This window comes from Elephas maximus, chromosome 1 (assembly GCF_024166365.1).
Source record: "Elephas maximus indicus isolate mEleMax1 chromosome 1, mEleMax1 primary haplotype, whole genome shotgun sequence".
Lineage (NCBI taxonomy): Eukaryota > Metazoa > Chordata > Mammalia > Proboscidea > Elephantidae > Elephas > Elephas maximus.
Window position 1 is genome coordinate 95,065,044 of NC_064819.1, and position 21,954 is coordinate 95,086,997.

Genomic DNA, 21,954 nt, shown 5'->3' on the forward strand with positions numbered 1-21,954 from the left:
TATTATAACTAATCCTTCTAAAAACATTTGCATATCTATCTTCCTGTAGACATATGTTTTCATTTCCCATTGGTAAGTTTCAAGTAGTGGAATTGTTGGGTCATATGACAACATCATGATAAATGGTCAAAAGGTTGAAGTTGTCAGAATTTCATTTTACTTCGATCCACAATCAACACCCATGGAAGCAGCAGTCAAGAAATCAAATGACATATTACATTGGGCAAATGTACTGCGAAAGAGCTCTTTGAAGATGACACTTTGAGGATTAAGGTGTGCCTGATCCAAGCCATAATATTTGCAATCATCTTGTATGCATGAGAAAGCTGGAAAATGAATAAAGAAGACTGAAGAAGAACTGATGCACTTGAATTATGATGTTGGTGAAGAATTTTGATATGCCATGGACTACCAGAAGAACAAACAAACCTGTCTTGGAGGAAGTACAGCCAGAATGCTCCTTAGAAGTGAGGATGGTGAGACTTCATCTCACTTACTTTGGACATGTTATCAGGTGGGACCAATCCCTGGAGAAGGACATCATGCTTGGTATGGTAGTGTCACCGTCTTTCCTGATATTTCTGTCTCCTGTCTTGTCATCTCAACTATCAACTCTAGGAGAACCAAATATATAATTCTAAAAGAGGATTAAAGTGCATTACCTGTTGGCTGAAGTCCAGAGTGTCCTGGGAAAGAGAGAGGAAGTTATACATTATACATATACATTTATAAGAAACAGAGGCAAACCTGCCCCCACTTACCATGTCCTTAGTTCTAGATCTCCCGTCTGAGATTTCTCGAACACCACAACGCATATCACATGATGGCAGAGAAGACAGCAGAGTCTGAAAGCCTGCAATCTATGTAGCTTCTGCCACACAAGTTGAGCATAATTTCATTGGCCTCAGTGGCTCCTCTTTCATTTGCCCCAGGATCCTGACCCAAGATCTCCATGCATGGTAGCCTTTTTTTTGTTTATCTGCCATGGGTTATTACCCCTACGCTTTGACAAAAGAACCATGGGCTTTTTATTTCTGAATATCCCAAAATTCGGGATTGACTGGAAAACAAAAGCTTTACACAGGCCACCACTATACAGAAAGCTAACTTGAAAAAGCCCATATTTCTTCCTTCAGAAGAGTCCACGGGGAATCTCAGCTACCAACAGAAGTAGATGAACAGCCCCACCCCAAGGAAGAACAGATCCAGAACCAGGCCCCTGATTCCACTTAACATCTTCCTCTGTGCAGATTCAGATTGTTTTCCTAAGAGAATAAACCAAGTTTAGTGATTTTTACCCCAAATCTAGCTTCTCTACTTGAGACTCTGAGATTCAGAGCTTTGAGAATGGGAGAAGAAGTCTGCTCTGAAAATAGAATAACTGATCACTGCTGGAAAGCAAAGTTTTAAAAATCACATTGAGGAGGTACTAGGTTCAGGCATTGAACTCATTAAATATTACAGCCCTGACATAAGGTTTGAGCATGCATCTGATGTGTAAGGAGCCTGGGACTCCGGGAGGTTAAGTAGCTTGTCTAGAGTGACAGAGCTTATAAAAAGCAGACCTGAGATTGCATTTCCCTCAGGCCAGGAAGGGCCCTGCTCCTCTCCTCAGATCACAATGAACATCTATACAACTCAGAGCAACAGCATCACAAGTAGAAGTCCAGCCCCAGAGGCAGCAGCTGGTACCCAGGGCCAAGAAGGTGACCATGTCCTGTGATATCATGAGAAGGTTCTTAAAAAAAAGAACAGGCGGAGCCAAGATGGCGGACTAGGCAGACGCTACCTCGGATCCCTCTTACAACAAAGACTCGGAAAAACAAGTGAATCGATCACATACATAACAATCTACGAACCCTGAACAACAAACACAGATTTAGAGACGGAGAACGAACTAATACGGGGAAGCAGCGATTGTTTCCAGAGCCTGGAGCCAGCGTACCAGTCAGGTACGGCACAAGCACAGAGAGCTGCTCCACCCCCCTGAACTAACCCCGGGAGGGGCACCAGCCGGTTCCACGGGCTGCGTGGGACGCAGCCGGTAGGAGAAGTCCCCGGGAGGCAGTGACTGGTCTTGGAGCAGAAAGAGCAGCGTCCGAGCCGGGGAACCGTCCTGCAGGGATTTGGACTGGACGCAGCGGATTTTCTGGAAAAACTAGTTTCCCAGTGATGGCTCGGAGACAACAATCCATATCAAACCACTTAAAGAAGCAGACCATGACAGCTTCTCCAACCCCCCAAACAAAACAATCAAAATCTTCCCCAAATGAAGATACAATCTTGGAATTATCAGATACAGAATATAAAAAACTAATTTACAGAATGCTTAATGATATCACAAATGAAATTAGGATAACTACAGAAAAAGCCAAGGAACACACTGATAAAACTGTTGAAGAACTCAAAAAGATTATTCAAGAACATAGTGGAAAAATTAATAAGTTGCAAGAATCCATAGAGAGACAACATGTAGAAATCCAAAAGATTAACAATAAAATAACAGAATTAGACAATGCACTAGGAAGTCAGAGGAGCAGACTCGAGCAATTAGAATGCAGACTGGGACATCTGGAGGACCAGGGAATCAACACCAACATAGCTGAAAAAAAATCAGATAAAAGAATTAAAAAAAATGAAGAAACCCTAAGAATTATGTGGGACTCTATCAAGAAGGATAACCTGCGGGTGATTGGAGTCCCAGAACAGGGAGGGGGGACAGAAAACACAGAGAAAATAGTTGAAGAACTCCTGACAGAAAACTTCCCTGACATCATGAAAGACGAAAGGATATCTATCCAAGATGCTCATCGAACCCCATTTAAGATTGATCCAATAAGAAAAACACCAAGACATATTATCATCAAACTCACCAAAACCAAAGATAAACAGAAAATTTTAAAAGCAGCCAGGGAGAAAAGAAAGGTCTCCTTCAAGGGAGAATCAATAAGAATATGTTCAGACTACTCAGCAGAAACCATACAGGCAAGAAGGGAATGGGATGACATACACAGAGCACTGAAGGAGAAAAACTGCCAGCCAAGGATCATATATCCAGCAAAACTCTCTCTGAAATATGAAGGCGAAATTAAGATATTTACAGACAAACACAAGTTTAGAGAATTTACAAAAACCAAACCAAAGCTACAAGAAATACTAAAGGATATTGTTTGGTCAGAGAACCAATAATATCAGATATCAGCACAACACAAGGTCACAAAACAGAACGTCCTGATATCAACTCAAATAGGGAAATCACAAAAAGAAACAAATTAAGATTAATTAAAAAAAAATAAATAAAAACACAGAACAGGGAATCATGGAAGTCAATAGGTAAAAGATCACAATAATCAAAAAGAGGGACTAAATAAGGGAGGCATTGAACTGCCATATGGAGAGTGATACAAGGCGATATAGAACAATACAAGTTAGGTTTTTACTTAGAAAAATAGGGGTAAATAATAAGGTAACCACAAAAAGGTATAACAACTCTATAACTCAAGATAAAAACCAAGAAAAACGTAACGACTCAACTAACATAAAGTCAAGCACTATGAAAATGAGGATCTCACAATTTACTAAGAAAAACGCCTCAGCACAAAAAAGTATGTGGAAAAATGAAATTGTCAACAACACACATAAAAAGGCATCAAAATGACAGCACTAAAAACTTATTTATCTATAATTACCCTGAATGTAAATGGACTAAATGCACCAATAAAGAGTCAGAGAGTCACAGACTAGATAAAGAAACACGATCCATCTATATGCTGCCTACAAGAGACACACCTTAGACTTAGAGACACAAACAAACTAAAACTCAAAGGATGGAAAAAAGTATATCAAGCAAACAATAAGCAAAAAAGAAGAGGAGTAGCAATATTAATTTCTGACAAAATAGACTTTAGACTTAAATCCACCACAAAGGATAAAGAAGGACACTATATAATGATAAAAGGGACAATTGATCAGGAAGACATAACCATATTAAATATTTATGCACCCAATGACAGGGCTGCAAGATACATAAATCAAATTTTAACAGAATTGAAAAGCGAGATAGATACCTCCACAATTATAGTAGGAGACTTCAACACACCACTTTCGGAGAAGGACAGGACATCCAGTAAGAAGCTCAACAGAGACACGGAAGATATAATTACAACAATCAACCAACTTGACCTCATAGACTTATACAGAACTCTCCACCCAACTGCTGCAAAATATACTTTTTTTTCTAGCGCACATGGAACATTCTCTAGAATAGACCACAACATATTAGGTCATAAAACAAACCTTTGCAGAGTCCAAAACATCGAAATATTACAAAGCATCTTCTCAGACCACAAGGCAATAAAACTAGAGATCAATAACAGAAAAACTAGGGAAAAGAAATCAAATACTTGGAAAATGAACAATACCCTCCTGAAAAAAGACTGGGTTATAGAAGACATCAAGGAGGGAATAAGGAAATTCTTAGAAAGCAATGAGAATGAAAATACTTCCTATCAAAACCTCTGAGACACAGCAAAAGCAGTGCTCAGAGGTCAATTTATATCAATAAATGCACACATACAAAAAGAAGAAAGAGCCAAAATCAGAGAACTGTCCCTACAACTTGAACAAATAGAAACTGAGCAACAAAAGAATCCATCAGGCACCCGAAGAAAACAAATAATAAAAATTAGAGCTGAACTAAATGAATTAGAGAACAGAAAAACAATTGAAAGAATTAACAAAGCCAAAAGCTGGTTCTTTGAAAAAATTAACAAAATTGATAAACCATTGGCTAGACTGACTAAAGAAATACAGGAAAGGAAACAAATAACCCGAATAAGAAATGAGAAGGACCACATCACAACAGAACCAAATGAAATTAAAAGAATCATTTCAGATTATTGTGAAAAATTGTACGCTAACAAATTTGAAAACCTAGAAGAAATGGATGAATTCCTGGAAAAACACTACCTACCTAAACTAACACATTCAGAAGTAGAACAACTAAATAGACCCATAACAAAAAAAGAGATTGAAACGGTAATCAAAAAACTCCCAACAAAAAAAAGCCCTGGCCCGGACGGCTTCACTGCAGAGTTCTACCAAACTTTCAGAGAAGAGTTAACACCACTACTACTAAAGGTATTCCAAAGCATAGAAAATGACGGAATACTACCCAACTCATTCTATGAAGCCACCATCTCCCTGATACCAAAACCAGGTAAAGACATTACAAAAAAAGAAAATTATAGACCTATATCCCTCATGAACATTGATGCAAAAATCCTCACCAAAATTCTAGCCAATAGAATCCAACAACACATCAAAAAAATAATTCACCCTGATCAAGTGGGATTTATACCAGGTATGCAAGGCTGGTTTAATATCAGAAAAACCATTAATGTAATCCATCACATAAATAAAACAAAAGACAAAAACCACATGATCTTATCAACTGATGCAGAAAAGGCATTTGACAAAGTCCAACACCCAGTTATGATAAAAACTCTTACCAAAATAGGAATTGAAGGTAAATTCCTCAACATAATAAAGGGCATCTATGCAAAGCCAACAGCCAATATCACTCTAAATGGAGAGAGCCTGAAAGCATTTCCTTGAGAACGGGAACCAGACAAGGATGCCCTTTATCACCGCTCTTATTCAACATCGTGCTAGAAGTCCTAGCCAGGGCAATTAGGCTAGAAAAAGAAATAAAAGGTATCCAGATTGGCAAGGAAGAAGTAAAGTTATCACTATTTGCAGATGACATGATTATATACACAGAAAACCCTAAGGAATCCTCCAGAAAACTACTGAAACTAATAGAAGAGTTTGGCAGAGTCTCAGGTTATAAAATAAACATACAAAAATCACTTGGATTCCTCTACATCAACAAAAAGAACACCGAAGAGGAAATAACCAAATCAATACCATTCACAGTAGCCCCCAAGAAGATAAGATACTTAGGAATAAATCTTACCAAGGATGTAAAAGACCTATACAAAGAAAACTACAAAGCTCTACTACAAGAAATTCAAAAGGACATACGTAAGTGGAAAAACATACCTTGCTCATGGATAGGAAGACTTAACATAGTAAAAATGTCTATTCTACCAAAAGCCATCTATACATTTAACACACTTCCGATGCAAAATCCAATGTCATATTTTAAGGGGATAGAGAAACAAATCACCAATTTCATATGGAAGGGAAAGAAACCCCGGATAAGCAAAGCACTACTGAAAAAGAAGAAGAAAGTGGGAGGCCTCACCTTACCTGACTTCAGAACCTACTATACAGCCACAGTAGTCAAAACAGCCTGGTATTGGTACAACAACAGACACATAGACCAATGGAACAGAATTGAGAACCCAGACATAGATCCATCCACGTATGAGCAGCTGATATTTGACAAAGGACCAGTGTCAATTAACTGGGGAAAAGATAGCCTTTTTAACAAATGGTGCTGGCATAACTGGATATCCATTTGCAAAAAAATGAAACAGGACCCATACCTCACACCATGCACAAAAACTAACTCCAAGTGGATCAAAGACCTAAACATAAAGACTAAAACGATAAAGATCATGGAAGAAAAAATTGGGACAACCCTAGGAGCCCTAATACAAGGTATAAACAGAATACAAAACATTACCAAAAATGATGAAGAGAAACCCGATAACTGGGAGCTCCTAAAAATCAAACACCTATGCTCATCTAAAGACTTCTCCAAAAGAGTAAAAAGACCACCTACAGACTGGGAAAGAATTTTCAGCTATGACATCTCCGACCAGCGCCTGATCTCTAAAATCTACATGATTCTGTCAAAACTCAAACACAAAAAGACAAACAACCCAATCAAGAAGTGGGCAAAGGATATGAACACACTTTTCACTAAAGAAGATATTCAGGCAGCCAACAGATGCATGAGAAAATGCTCTCGATCATTAGCCATTAGAGAAATGCAAATTAAAACTACGATGAGATTCCATCTCACACCAGCAAGGCTGGCATTAATCCAAAAAACACAAAATAATAAATGTTGGAGAGGCTGCAGAGAGATTGGAACTCTCATACACTGCTGGTGGGAATGTAAAATGGTACAACCACTTTGGAAATCCATCTGGCGTTATCTTAAACAGTTAGAAATAGAACTACCATACAACCCAGAAATCCCACTCCTCGGAATATACCCTAGAGATACAAGAGCCTTCATACAAACAGATATATGCACACCCATGTTTATTGCAGCTCTGTTTACAATAGCAAAAAGTTGGAAGCAACCAAGGTGTCCATCTATGGATGAATGGGTAAATAAATTGTGGTATATCCACACAATGGAATACTACGCATCGATAAAGAACAGTGACGAATCTCTGAAACATTTCATAACATGGAGGAACCTGGAAGGCATTATGCTGAGCAAAATTAGTCAGAGGCAAAAGGACAAATATTGTATAAGACCACTATTATAAGATCTTGAGAAATCGTAAACCTGAGAAGAACACATACTTTTGTGGTTACGAGGGGGGGAGGGAGGGAGGGTGGGAGAGGGTTTTTTATTGATTAATCAGTAGATAAGAACTGCTTTAGGTGAAGGGAAAGACAACACTCAATACATGGAAGGTCAGCTCAATTGGACTGGACCAAAAGCAAAGAAGTTTCCGGGATAAAATGAATGCTTCAAAGGTCAGCGGAGGAAGCGCGGGGGTCTGGGGAACATGGTTTGCGGGGACTTCTAAGTCAATTGGCAAAATAATTCTATTATGAAATCATTCTGCATCCCACTTTAAAATATGGTGTCTGGGGTCTTAAATGCTAACAAGCGGCCATCTAAGATGCAGCAATTGGTCTCAACCCACCTGGAGCAAAGGAAAATGAAGAACACCAAGGCCACACGACAACTAAGAGCCCAAGAGACAGAAAGGGCCACATGAACCAGAGATCTACATCATCCTGAGACCAGAAGAACTAGTTGGTGCCCGGCCACAATCGATGACTGCCCTGACAGGGAGCACAGCAGAGGACCCCTGAGGGAGCAGGAGATCAGTGGGATACAGACCCCAAATTCTCATAAAAAGACCAAACTTAATGGTCTGACTGAGACTGGAGGAATCCCGGCGGCCATGCTCCCCAGACCTTCTGTTGACACAGGACAGGAACCATCCCCGAAGACAACTCATCAGACATGAAAGGGACTGGTCAGCGGGTGGGAGAGAGACACTGATGAAGAGTGAGCTAATTATATCAGGTGGACACTTGAGATTGTGTTGGCAACTCTTGTCTGGAGGGGGGATGGGAGGATAGAGAGAGAGGGAAGCCGGCAAAATTGTCAAGAAAGGAGAGACTGAAAGGGCTGACTCAAGAGGGGGAGAGCAAGTGGGAGTAGGGAGTGAGATGTATGTAAACTTACATGTGACAGACTGATTGGATTTGTAAACGTTCACTTGAAGCTTAATAAAAGTTATTAAAAAAAAAAAAAGAACAACCTCGTTTCTGTCTTCCAGGCATAATTGCCTCCCCAGGGGATATAGGTATTTGTGGAGACTATCACAGAGCTACCCTCCGTGACCTGTGCTGAAGGAGAGGAGAACACAGAGCCAATGAAAACATGGTGTGGGAAGAGGAGAAACCTGTCACTCAGGGATAAGCGAGGTCCTGTTTGGTGAGTGAAGAGCTAATGAGGTCAGATAACTTCTCACTTTAACCCGCTGTGAGAGGGCTCATCAGGCTTGGGTGAACCTCTCCACTCTGAGGAATAGTTTTAAGCATCACCAGGATCTGGAAGGTCCAGTCTCCATTCTGGATCAGGCCTGTGGAGACAACCCCAGCCTCCCCTTCCTGGCCACTCCGGAACCACCTGGCTTCAATGTGGCCTGGATAGAAATCAGTCACAGAGCAGACAAGAGGCTGTGGTGTTGCAGGGGCTGAGTCTTTGCAGGATACACAGTCACCATAGGCTCAACTAGGAGAGAAAATGTGGACAGAATAAGTGAGGAACAGAGTAACTCTTGCTTGGCTGCATTTCTGTCTTTCTTCAACCCCAGGCTCAAACCCTGGGCAGGCCTCCCTCAAAGCTGGCCATAGCACGCAGTATGTCATGGGCCTTGAATTTAATCCTTACAACATGGACCCATGAAATTTGAAAGACATGAGTAAAATTGTGGGTTTTCCAGTAATTAAAACAGTTATTAATTCACTGTTAAAGTGTTGCAGGGCGTGTAGTGTTTAATTAAAAGGGTGATTTTTAGTGCAAGGGTAGCTGGGTTCAAATCTACACTCTGCCTCTTACTGGAAAGTCCCAGGAGAGTTTTTTAAATTCCTCTGTGTGTCAGCTTTCTCACCTATAACCCATTGCCATCGAGTCAATTCTGACTCATATATAGAGGGGGTAATAATGGTAATTTAGTTCTTAGGATTATGTGAGAATTGATGCAATTAAACTATGTAAAACAGTGACTGGAACTCAGCCTTCAATATATGTTAGCTAGTTATTATCCTTGTTTACTCTGAGAGAAAATGTGATTCAAAGTAGTATAGAGAGATTAGGGAACGGCAGTGGGATAGGTGGGGAGATAAATATGAAGCCCTAGGATGAAATCCTATCTTGATGCATTTACACCTTTCGAGCCACAGAAATGATTCTATCACTGGGAAGCAGGAATGGACAGAAATGACTCTTTAACTCTGTGAGTTGAGTCCCAAGGAAAGCATGAGGTCTGAAGGAGACATAAAGTCACAAGAAAAGCCATTCATTCAAAAAAGCTCTAATATTTGCCCTCATCTGGTCAATCCCTATCGTTTTTCAAAACAAAAGTATTTAGTATTGGAATTGTTACACTTTTACAACTCTCTGTCTTTCAAAACTGGCATTTGAGGTCAGGCTAGGGTCTGGGGTTCATTAATACAGGTGCTAATGCTTTAATGCTTCAGACAATCCCTGAGACTAGCAGACCCTCGGTAAATACAATTATCTTTTAAAAAAGAGAAATTTGGGAGACAACATTTTTACAATATCACAAAATGGCAGATTTAAGGTTGGTAGTAAATCATTACTAACGATATTGTGATATAGCTCATGTAATAAAAGTGTTTGTATTCTTAACATGGAAAATAACAGAGTCAAAGTATAAACCACAAACTTAAGAAAATGCTGAATAAAATATCAGCAACGCATTAATAGTCTGACTTTGCAGGGAACCCATTTCTCAATAGATACTCTTAAAGTAGTAATTACATTTGGCCAATAAATATATGAAAAATGTTTAAGAGCCTCAGAAATCAAGATATATAAGTTAAAAATAAAAAGAAATTTTCAACTGAGTATTTGGCAATATTGAAAGAAGACCTAACAAAAGAGATTATGAGGTAAACTGTGTTACAACTCTACAAAGCAATAATACCTAACTAGTTAATACCATTACTATAAAAATAACAATATTGGTACATTAATTAAAAAATAACATTTCAAAATGCTAGTTTCATAATGATTGCAACTATGTAAAAACACATACATTTAAAAAAAAAAAAAAAGTATGAAAATTAGACCTAAAAAAAGCCAGAGGTGCCTCAGAATTTCCTTTACCGCCACTGCGCAAAAAATAAATAGATAAACTACTCTGGCATAATGCGTTTTCCTCAATGAAAAGCTTATGCAAATAAACAGCACATACTTTTTATTTCAGGGATTTCAGCACTAAGAAGTGCCTACGGTAAGAACAGAGTGTGACTAACCTCACATTATCCCAAATGTTTACTTTCCGCAACTGTCCTCCTCCACACCTTCACCCAACCATATACACCTTAAACTTCCTTTCCCAAATCTCTTAGGATCCACCCCAGTCAGTGTTTCCTCCATCTCAGGCCCCTTCACTGCAGCTCCCATCTCTCCTCCCACCTCAGCTTTCCCCACAGTAGCCCCAAGGACAACCTGAAGGCCTGCCTCCTGCAACCACACCGCTTACACACGTCCACTCTCTCCCTTCCTCTGTCCTCTCACACCCAGGCCTATACCACACGCACACACACACTCACTCACACACACACATTGTCTTTGGCACACCCTCTCCTCACAGGTCCACCCTCCCTAACACACACCACACATAGTTTCTCCTCTTCCACAGTCACACACTGACACGATGCTCATCATCTTTGCAACAACACACAGTCTCACATGTAGCCTCATAACTTCACCTCACCTCTTTGCCTCTCTGTCTCTGTCTCTGTCTCTCTGACTCTCTCTCTCTCTCACACACACACACACACACACACACACAGAGAGAGAGTTTCCCGTGTTCAAACGCACACCATCCTCACTGGGCTCACCTCATCGGTGCACCCAGCAGCTCTCAAAACACCCATAGTTTGTCTGAAGTGTCCACCGCAGTCCACGTCCACGTCAGGATCTCCTTATGACTGTTAAAGTATTTGGCTTGTGGCCACCCCAGCTCAGTCAAAGCCATAAGCTCCCCCACGTCGCTGTCAAAGTGCAGGCATTCCTCCCTGTTATAGACACATCTAGCCACAAAACACATAGCTCCATCCCATTAGAAAAATGACACTCAGGCTTACCCTGCTCCAGGAAATGCGCTGTAGGGACAGGAAAGATCTGGTCACTGGTCGCCCCTCTGGGAGAAACTGACAGCAAAGCCCACGAGCCGGGGTCCCTGGGGCAAGGTGGTTCCACCCCAACATCCGACCACCCACCTGTACAGGTCCATCTTTCATCTGCTTGATCCTGAGGCCTCCCAGGACACCTGTCTGTTCCCAGGTCCTTTGATCCACTCCTGCTTAGATACTTGGCTGGGGACCTCCAAGTTGGAGCCAGATGAGGATTTGCCCCCATCCCTGCTGTCTATACCACCTTTTCCTTAAGTCCCCCCTCCTCTCACTTCCCACAGTTCACCTCTTCCTCTGAACACTTCTTTCCTCCTCCATTCTGTAGACACTTCTTTAGTCCTGACCTGTGCCAGCCCTGTGCTGCCCCCTGGGAATCCAATGTAGGGAAAAACAGATTTCTCCTGTCCACTCAGAGAGCTTAAATTGTAGTGAAAGCGACAGATAAAAGCCAAACACAAGAATTTATGCAGGAGTGAGAAATGTCAAAAGAAAAAGTAGAGAATTCCATACCAGTGGATAATGTTATTGTTATGCTCTACACTGCCTTAGGGGGCCAGAGAAGGAAGGACTCTCTGAAAAGTGACTTTTAAGATGATACTATGGGTTGAATTGTGTGTACCCTGAGAAAAATGTGGTGTAAATCCTAATCCTTATACCCTACCCCCATTTGGAATGGGTTTTCTTTGTTATGCTAATGACACAGTATTAGTGTAGGGTGTGTCTTAAAATCTCTTTTGAGGTATAAAAAGAGCAGACTGAGCAAGCCACAAAGCAAGCAAGGAGAGATGTGGGAATATAGATACCAAGCCACGTGAAGATCAACAAGAACAGAAGCTCAAAAGAGACAAAGAGCTTACCCCAGAGCCCATAGAGAGAAAAAGCCTTCACTAGAGCCAACACCCTGAATTCGGACTTCTAGCCTCCTAAACTGTGAGAAAATAAATTTCTATTTGTTAAAGTCACCCACTTGTGGTATTTCTGTTAAAGCAGCACTAGATAACTAAGATAGATGACATGAAGTGCTACATTGATGTGAGCTAGGGAACAGTGGGGTGTGTGAGTATGGACTAAAAGGGAGGCACATTTCAGGTAAAGGTAATTCCACGCACAAAAGCTTGAAAGAATTGATGAACTTTTTTAAGAAACCAAAAGAAAAGAGTTCACTGAAGTACAGAGAGCTAGGGGAAAGGAGCGGAACAGATGAGAGAAATCACATGAAGCCAGGTACTTAAAAGCCTTGAAGGCTATGTTAGAATTTTGGGTTCACATGAAATGTAATAGGAAATGAGAAACTATTGCTTTAATGCAGATTAAAACCACGATCCAATACAGTTCCCCTATCCCTTATCTAAATTTCAAAATCCAAACATTTCAGAAAACAAAAAATTTTTTTAAGTTTGTTGCCAAAACTCATTCAGCAAATACGACCTGATGAGATAAGGGGTTCAGATGTGTCTCAGGGCCCTGGTCTGCTGTATGTGCTTCCATACATTCTTGTGGTTTTTGTTTTTAAGTTTAGTTGAACTATGAACTGTGAAAATTTCAAAAAAAAATTACAAAATATTCTTGTAGTTTAAAATGATAAAAATAAATAGATGCAACAGACATTATTAAAGTGTAGAATGTAGAATTACAGCCGGTGTTTGGGGCATTATACTGAAAAATACTTGTGGCAGTCACCACCATGTATGGCTTAACAATATAAAGGCAAAATGTTGAAAGTTAGCAGAGATGGTAATGACCAGGAACTCATGAAATATTGAAAATCATTGCATAAGGCAAAAAAAGAAGTTAAAATCTTGAATTTGTATTACTTGAATAAATGTAACAACAAAGTGGTAAACTTTATAGCATTTTGGCAGGGAAACAAGCTAAAATAAACCATGAAAAAGTGAATTGGAAGGTCTGTGCATGTATAACACGTGAGTCTAAAACTTTTAGAAGCAACGCAGCGTAAGCCAGTGTTTACAACTTTGCTATTATCGACATTTTGGACCCAATAGTTCTTTCCTTGTGGGGGACTCTTCTATGTGTTGTAGGATGTTTAGCAGCATCCCTGGTCTCTACCCACTAGATACTAGCAGCATCTCACCAATTGTGACAAACAAAAATGTCTCCAGAGTTTGCCAAGCGCTTCTGAAGGACACATTTGTCTGTGGGTGGGAATCATTGGTAAAAGCCATCTGAAAAGTCTGTGGTGAAAAACTCAAAGTTAATTATAAAGTAGATGAAAATTACATGGAAAATTTTGCCAATATCATATCCGATGAAAACCTCAGTCCAAAGCAAACATATTTCTCTGGGAAAAAAAAGATCTGTACTGGGACTGGATTCTTCAAAACAAGCAAACAAAAAATTCATAATGTCTAAGGAGAGAGTGGAGCCCTGGTGGTGTAGTGGTTAAGAGCTACAGCTGCTAACCAAAAGGTCAGCAGTTCAAATCCACCAACTGCTCCTTGGAAACCCTATGGAACAGTTCTGCTCTGTTCTGTAGGGTCGCTATGAGTTGGAACTGACTTGATGGCACCTAATAGCAACAACAAGGATAAAGTATAAAAAGCTATTATGGATTCTAACAAGTGTGCTAACACTGCAGGTTCTCCCAAAACAAAGTGAACTGTACTCAGTGTCACTGAATTATGCATGTAGAAATTGTTAAATTGGTATATATTTGTTGTGTGTACTTTCACCACAATAAAAACAAAAAGCAGGTAATTAATGGAAAAAGGCAAAATTCAGGATGTTTGAAAAGAGTATTTTATTGGTGCATTAATTTTCAAAAAGGAAAACGTGGATACCAGAGATATGATTTCTGACTGGTTTATTAATCACTTAGTATCAGTAACTTAATTTCATTATAGTCAAGCTGAAATGGGAGAAAACCATAAATTGTATTGTCTCTGTACAACTGCTCCACACACACTCCTCCTGAATTTTGCGTAATTTTTAATTTCTCCCAGTGATACATCAGTATTGAAGCCTGTGTCCAAGGACTCTTTTGTCCCATTAAGGAACCCGTTGCTGTGGAGTCTATTCTAAGTCATAACGTCTCTACAGGACAAAGTAGAACTGCCCCATAGGGTTTCCAAGGCTATAATCTTTATGGAAGGAACTCCAGTGGCACAATAGTTAAGTGCCAGGCTGCTAACTGAAAGGTTGACAGTTCAAACTCACCAGCTGCTTCATGGGAAAAAAGACCTGGAGATCTTTTCCTGTAAGAATTTCAGCCTAGGAAACCCTTTAGGGTAGTTCTACTCTATCATATAGGGTTGCTCTGAATCTGAATCGACTCAACAGCATGCACCAACAACAACCTTTATGGAAACAGTTTGCCATATCGACCTCCCAAAGAGCTGTTTGAACCACTGGCCTTTATGTTAACTGCCCAGCACTATAAATAGTTTTTAAACTCTATGCTCCTGCAGTGTACAGATGTGGACAAATCCAAAACTCTCTGAAATAAGTTAATTACTAGTGCTTGTTAAGATGACAATAATTAATAAACCAACCTTAACAAATGTCTAGCACAGACTTTGGGCTAAGCTGATTGCAAATGAGCTAGCAGAGGAAGGTTTTAAAAACTCCCGTGTCAGACTATGTTGGCATCTCCTGTCTGAAGGGAAGATGAGAGGGTAGAGGGGGTCAGAAGCTGGCCGAATGGACACGAAAAGAGAGAGTGGAGGGAAGGAGTGTGCTGTCTCATTAGGGGGAGAGCAATTAGGAGTCTATAGCAAGGTGTTTATAATTTTCGTATGACAATCCGACTTGATTTGTAAATTTTCACTTGAAGCACAATAAAAATTAAAGAAAAAAAACCATCATGTCACTAATGAGAAGAAAATTATAACAAACACCGAAAGTTTAAGTAAGTCAGAGGAAGCTGACATCAAAATTACTGAGCACTGACAATAAGGCCCCTGCTGGGCATTCCTGGGGTGACAGAAGCATGGCAGTGGTGACATGGAGAGCTCAGGTGGAAAGATCCCCAAAGATGATATGGTGAGAACAGGGGATCAGTTAATTAACAGCCTTGAACAAGTGCATTCACCATGGAGCCAGAGAGTGTCGCAGCTTCCTCAGTGAGGGAGACACTGCTGACACAGAGCTGCAATGGTGCTGCAAAGAGTCTTTAAGATGACAGTCTAGTGAGCGCTGCTTCATCCTTTGTGAATTTCATTCCCGGAAAAAATGAACTGCCCAACCCAACTTGATGATGAAGAGAATAACGACCCTGCCTTACTTACTGCTCTGAGATCCTCAAGCAATAGGATGTAATAAGCATAGATATGCATTAGCTTAATATTCAGCTTAATGTGAGTCGTACTTAAGTTTGAAGTATTACTGAATATTATCTCTAAGAAAAATGTATTGGAATATTTATTCTATATTTATCACACTATCTCATTTACTATTTTCTTATTATGAAAATCAGCTACAATACTACATCTGAACTTTATTCCATAAGCATGAGTATTCACAGGTTTGAGTGTAGAAATGTTGATGTGTTTGGTTATAAGTTACTGCCCTTTATTTCATTGAGGGTGCTTGCAATTAACTGGAAAATTTAATTTTTTAAATCCCAAATTCTAATTTTCAAAGGACATCTGTCTCTAAGATACCAGAAATGGAATTCTAGATCTGTGCATGTTTTCAGACATCACTGACAACACAGTAAAGAGTGAATTGTATAGGTAAAAGGCAAAAGTGGAGGAAAAGAGATGAGTTTGGGGGCTGCTAGAATAATTCAGGCATGAGATGACAGTGGCTTGAACAATGGCAGTAGACTGGTACCTAGAAGGTGGTGGGCAGATTTGAGAGCTATTTTGGAGGTAGGAAGGATTAGAACTCTGGAAATCCAGCTCTGGCATCTTGGCACTTCACCAGAACATTCTAAATTCCTGGAAGTGCTTAATTATACATTCTGGCCTTGTGCCAGAGCTCTTTTGCCAGTCTCCTTCTTAGTAAATATTGACAGTTAAGTGACCTCACAAGTTCTCAACCATCAGCTCTATTTCTCAGCGGCTTTCAACAATATTGACCACCACATCTTCTAAACTTACTTAAACTCATGAAATACATAGACTTTGCTATTTTACGTTAGCTCCCCACTCCCACTTTTTCATCCCATGTTCTTCCAAACCAGAATGTAGTCAGTACACACGTGTCACACAGGAACTCTGCTCTGCTTTCACTCTACACACCTGTATCTGAATTTTCAACCCTTCTATTTATAGGCCTTGTGCACAGTAACTGTAATATGTTACTATGCTTTATGCTGACAGAGGCCAGATTTGTTTTGCTCATCACTCTGTCCTCTTCACGTAGGACAGTGACTGGTATATTTTAGGTCACCAATAAATGTTTGTCATGTGAATTAATGATTTTGTGCCTAGCCAGTCAGCACTGCATACAAAGACATTCCAGCGCTTCTGTGCTATTGTCTAAACATATCTGCTTCTCAGTTCCTCCCAGCTTCTCTTCAGGTCCCTTAAGTCTTATGTTTTAAGTACAGCTGACTCTCTGATCCCAGAGTGCAGTCCTTGCCTTAGGCCAGCTACTTAAAGAGTCATCTATAACCCTGAATTCACTTCTTCACTTTCCATTCTCTCTTCCAACAGTTCAGTCCCCAACCTGGATATAGGACTGAATCTGCCAATGTCATGTCCACCAAACCCAGTGCTCACTTCTCTGTCATGTTCTTACCTCAGCCACTTCGTAAAGGTATTCACCAGAGCTGGCCACTCCCTCCTTCTTGAAACAAATTTTGCTTTCCATGGCTTCTATGCATCACCGCATTCTCTTGGTTTTCCTTGAACATCATTGGTACTAAGTCTTCTTGGCTGAATCTTTCTTCTTAGATGAATTTTTAATATGAAGATGCCTCTGATTTGGTCTTTGACCCACTTCTTGTTTTCTGTCTGTATTGTCTCTCCATGTGCAACCTCCTATACTTTCTAGCATTTAATACAATCCATGTATTGATAATATCAACTTCTGTATCACTAGTCCTAGACTCTCTCTAAACTCAAGTCTCAGACACTGTATTTAATTGACCTTTTAACATGTTCTCATGAATGCGAAATGACACATCATACCTATCTTAAACAAAGCTTTTATTTATAGCCTTTCACTTCAAATAATTTCTTCCATTGATCTTCCCTGTCTCAATAAAGAACACCAATATCCACCTAGTTATTCAAGACAAAATCCTTAGAAAGCTTTATTTTCTGCTTTTCCTCACTAGCCACATTTTATCCACCAATAAGTCATCCCAAATATACCCCAAATCTGTCCACTTTTCTTTGTCTTTATCACTACAACACTGAAGGAAGCTAAAAGTATATCTTCCCTGGAGAATTCCAGGATCTATGTTCTTAATGATCTCCTTGCCTCTGTTTGTGAACTCTACAGCCCATTCTCCAGATAGTAGCTAGAATTATTTTTAAAAATAAATATAAATTACCTCTCCATATAATCCGCAATTGGCTTCACCTATCTCTTTAAATAAAATTCAGATTTCTTACCACAGCTGTCAGGGCCTTAAATGATTTGGCTCCTGACTCCCTGTAATAACTTCATTCCCCTTGCCAGGTATGCTCTAGTCACTCTTGCCTTCTTTCTCTCCCTTAAACACAGCAAACATTCTGCCTCATTTATAGACCTTTTTCCTGTAGTTTCCTCTTCCTGGAGCACTTGTCCCTTAGGTCGTCACATGGCTGGCTTCTTCTCATCATTCCTGTCTCGGCTAAATGTCACTTCCTCAGGGACAGTTCCCTATCACTTGAACTGCCATGGTGTGAACCCAGCACTCTCTGTCTCATCACCCTGACGTATTTTCTTCAGAGCACTTATCACACTATGCAATTTTCTTCTTTGTTAAGTATTTACAGGTGTATTTTCTTCATCTCCTGTGATTAGATAAGTTTCATTAGAGTAGGTGTCTTTTCTCTTATTCACATTGCATTATCTAAGCCTAGAACATAGCCCAGTATGTAGTAGTTGCTCAGAAAAATATTTTTTGGGCTAAATGAAAAAACACAAACCAAAAACCAAACCAGACCTGCTGCTGTCAAGTCTATTCTGACTCATAGCAACCCTATAGAACAGAGTAGAACTGCCCCATAAGGTTTCCAGGGAGTGGCTGGTAGATTTGAACTGCCAACTTTTTGGTTAGCAGCTGAGCTTTTAAGCATTGCACCATCAGAATGCCAGGTAAACACAGGCATCTGAGAATTGATTATTGTGTAAAAAGCAAGAAGGGACTCAAGCTCTAATACCCCTTTATTCAGATAATATACTATATTCCTTCCACTCCCTGTGACAATTCCATAGAAACCTTCATCTTTCTCCTGCTTCTAGTTGGAAGAAGCATTTAAAGGTAATGAAAAGGCTGTTTTAAGAAAAAGGGAAAATTTCCTTATATTTCATTTATTCTGATGGATCTCTTACAGTGCAGAGTGCCTATGCAAGCTTTGGAAAATTTCAGTAATGATATTGACTTAGGTGGGAAAAGAATAGTGAAGAACTAGAAGTAGAGAAGTAGAGGTAACCAGACATACCTAATTAAGGGAAATAGAGGGCATGGTGAATGAACCTACGAAACTGGGCCAAGACCCTGAAGGCCTATAGATTTCCTGGACTTGCTTATTGGCTCTTAGCCTTATGGGATGCAAACACCCTTCACAATCTCGTTGTGCACTTAGTCAATGTGTATAGGTTGGACCATATGAAATTGCTGATATTTGATCATTTTTTATCTACAAAAACAGAATTTTATATAATTTATCCTATACTAGCTGAACTCCTTCTTGTGGGCTCAGCCCAGAGAATGTGAAAATGTAGGAGAAACTGATAGTATAGAAAGGTTCAAAATAGATTTTTAATGAACATGAACCTTTGACAGGGTTGCAGAAGATGCCTTAAGTTCATGTTGTTTTTTTAATTTATTTATTGTTTTATTTTGCTTTAGGTGACAGTTTATAGCTCAAGTTAATTTTATTCAAAAATTTATACACATATTGTTTTCTGACATTGGTTGCAATCCCCACAATGAGACAGCATGCTCCCCCTTTCCACCCTGGGCTCCCTGTGTCCATTCATCTGGTTCCTGTTCCTTCCTGCCTTCTCATCTTGCTTTTGGGCAGGAGTTGGCCATTTGGTCTTGTATATTTGATAAAGCTAAGAAGCAAATTCCTCCCATAAGTTATTGTTTGTTTTATAGGCCTGTCTAATCATTGTCTGAAAAGTGGGCTCTGGGAGTGGTTTCAGCTCTAAGTTAGCAGAGTCCTGATAGGCTGTAGTCTGGGAAGTTTCTCCTTTCTCTGTCAGCTCAGTAAGTGTTGTCTTTTTTCATGAATTTGAATTTTGTTCTACGTTTTTCTCCCACTGTGTCTGGGAATCTGTTGTGACCCTGTCAGAGCAGTTGGTGGTGGTTAGCCAGGCACTCTCTAGTTCTTCTGGATTCAGGCTGGTGGAGGCTCTGGGTCATGCAGTCCTTTAGTCCTTTGGGCTAATATTTTCCTTGTATCTTTGGTTTTCTTCTCCTTTGCCCTGAGTGGAATGTGACCAATAGATGATTATTAGATGGCTGCTCACAAACTTTTAAGACCCCAGACAAATCTCACCTAGGTGGGACTTAGAACATTTTCTTTATGAACCATATTATGCCAGTTGACCTAGATTCCCCCAAGACTATGGTCCCCAGCGCTTAGCCCCAGCAACTTGGTCCCTCAAAGTGTTTGGATGTGTCAAGGAAACTTCTATGCCTTTGTTTTGGTCCAGTTATGCTGACTTTCCCTATATTGTGTGTTGTCTTTCCCTTCACCAAATCTGACACTTGTCTACTACCTAATTAGTGATTTCTCCTCCCTCTCCCTCCCCACCCTTGTAACTATCAAAGAATTTTTTTTCCCTATGTGTAAACCTTTTCTTGAGTTTTTATAATAGTGGTCTTATACAATACTTGTCCTTTTGTGATTGACTTATTTCGCTCAGCATAATGTCCTCCAGATTCATCCATGTTGTGAGATGTTTCACAGATTCATTGTCGTTCTTTATCTTTGCATAGTATTCCATTGTGTGTATGCACCATACTTTGTTTAGCCATTCATCACCTGATGGGCATTTAGGTTGCGTCCATCAGTTCGTTATTGTGAATAGTACTGCAATGAACATGGGTGTGCATATGTCTATTTCTGTGACAGCCTTTATTTCTCTAGGGTATATACCTAGGAGTGGGATTGCTGGATCATATGATAATTTTATTTCTAGCTTTTTAAGGAAGCAGCATATCATTTTCTAAAGTGGTTGTGCCATTTTATATTCTCACCAGCAGGGCATAAGAGTTTCAATCTCCCTGCAACCTCTTCAACATTAGTCATTTTCTGTTTTTTTGTTTTTTTAATTAGTGCCAGTATTGTTGGGGTAAAATGGTATATCATTGTTGTTTTGATTTGCATTTCTCTAACAGCTAATGATAGTGAGCATTTCCTCATGTGTTTGTAAGCCACCTGAATGTCTTCATTGGTAGCCTTAAATTCTTTAATTCACTAAAGAACACCTCATAGAGGCTGCATATCTATATCCAAGCATGAATTTGCTCTGCTTCAACCCCAGGGTGCTTTCCACAAGAAAGGGAGAGAATACCAAACTCAATTTCAATCAGAGAACCTCCAGTACAGGGACACAGGTCTACTCCATGAACATCAGGGTTTAGGTAGAAAGCAAAGGTGATAATGGAGGAGGCTTCTTGATAGCACACTTATATATATTAGCGAGAGGTACCAACATCACAGATCTCATTGAGGACATATAATATTTTCTATTCCCTTCCACATCCCTTAAAAAATTTCACAGAAACCTTGCTTTATCTAGCTGCTGCAACATAATAAAGGGAACAGTTGAATGGAGAATTACTTTAGTATAATTATTTCCAAATTCTCTCCAGACCATTAGAGAATAGGATATAAGGCTGGAAAGGTTTTATTGGAGGAGGGTTGAGAGGAAGCATCCTATGTTAGTTCCCTTAAGCAACTCTCATAAGGAAAGCAAGCATCCATGCTGCTCTTGTTGTGGAAAGAATTTGGGGTCCATACCATAAAGATAGATAATCACTGAAGAAAATGTCACAACTTCTTTTAAAGAACATGACTTCACATGGCCTGGACACAGTGACAAAGTTAAGTCTTTCCCTATCTCACACCACCCCATAATAACTACCCCCCAAGGTGTGCACTTATGGCGGGTATCCCTGCACAAAGCCAGAGGAGAGCTCAGCACTAACAGTATCAGAGTCAGAGCTACCATCCAAGTGCCCCCGGGGATCCAGGAGCACACCAT

The 21,954-nt window shown here is 39.9% G+C and overlaps 1 pseudogene; it reads right to left on the reverse strand.

Moving 5' to 3' along the window:
• Positions 1–1,103: 1,103 nt before the first annotated feature.
• Positions 1,104–21,954, reverse strand: LOC126078912 (HLA class II histocompatibility antigen, DR beta 5 chain-like; annotated as a pseudogene).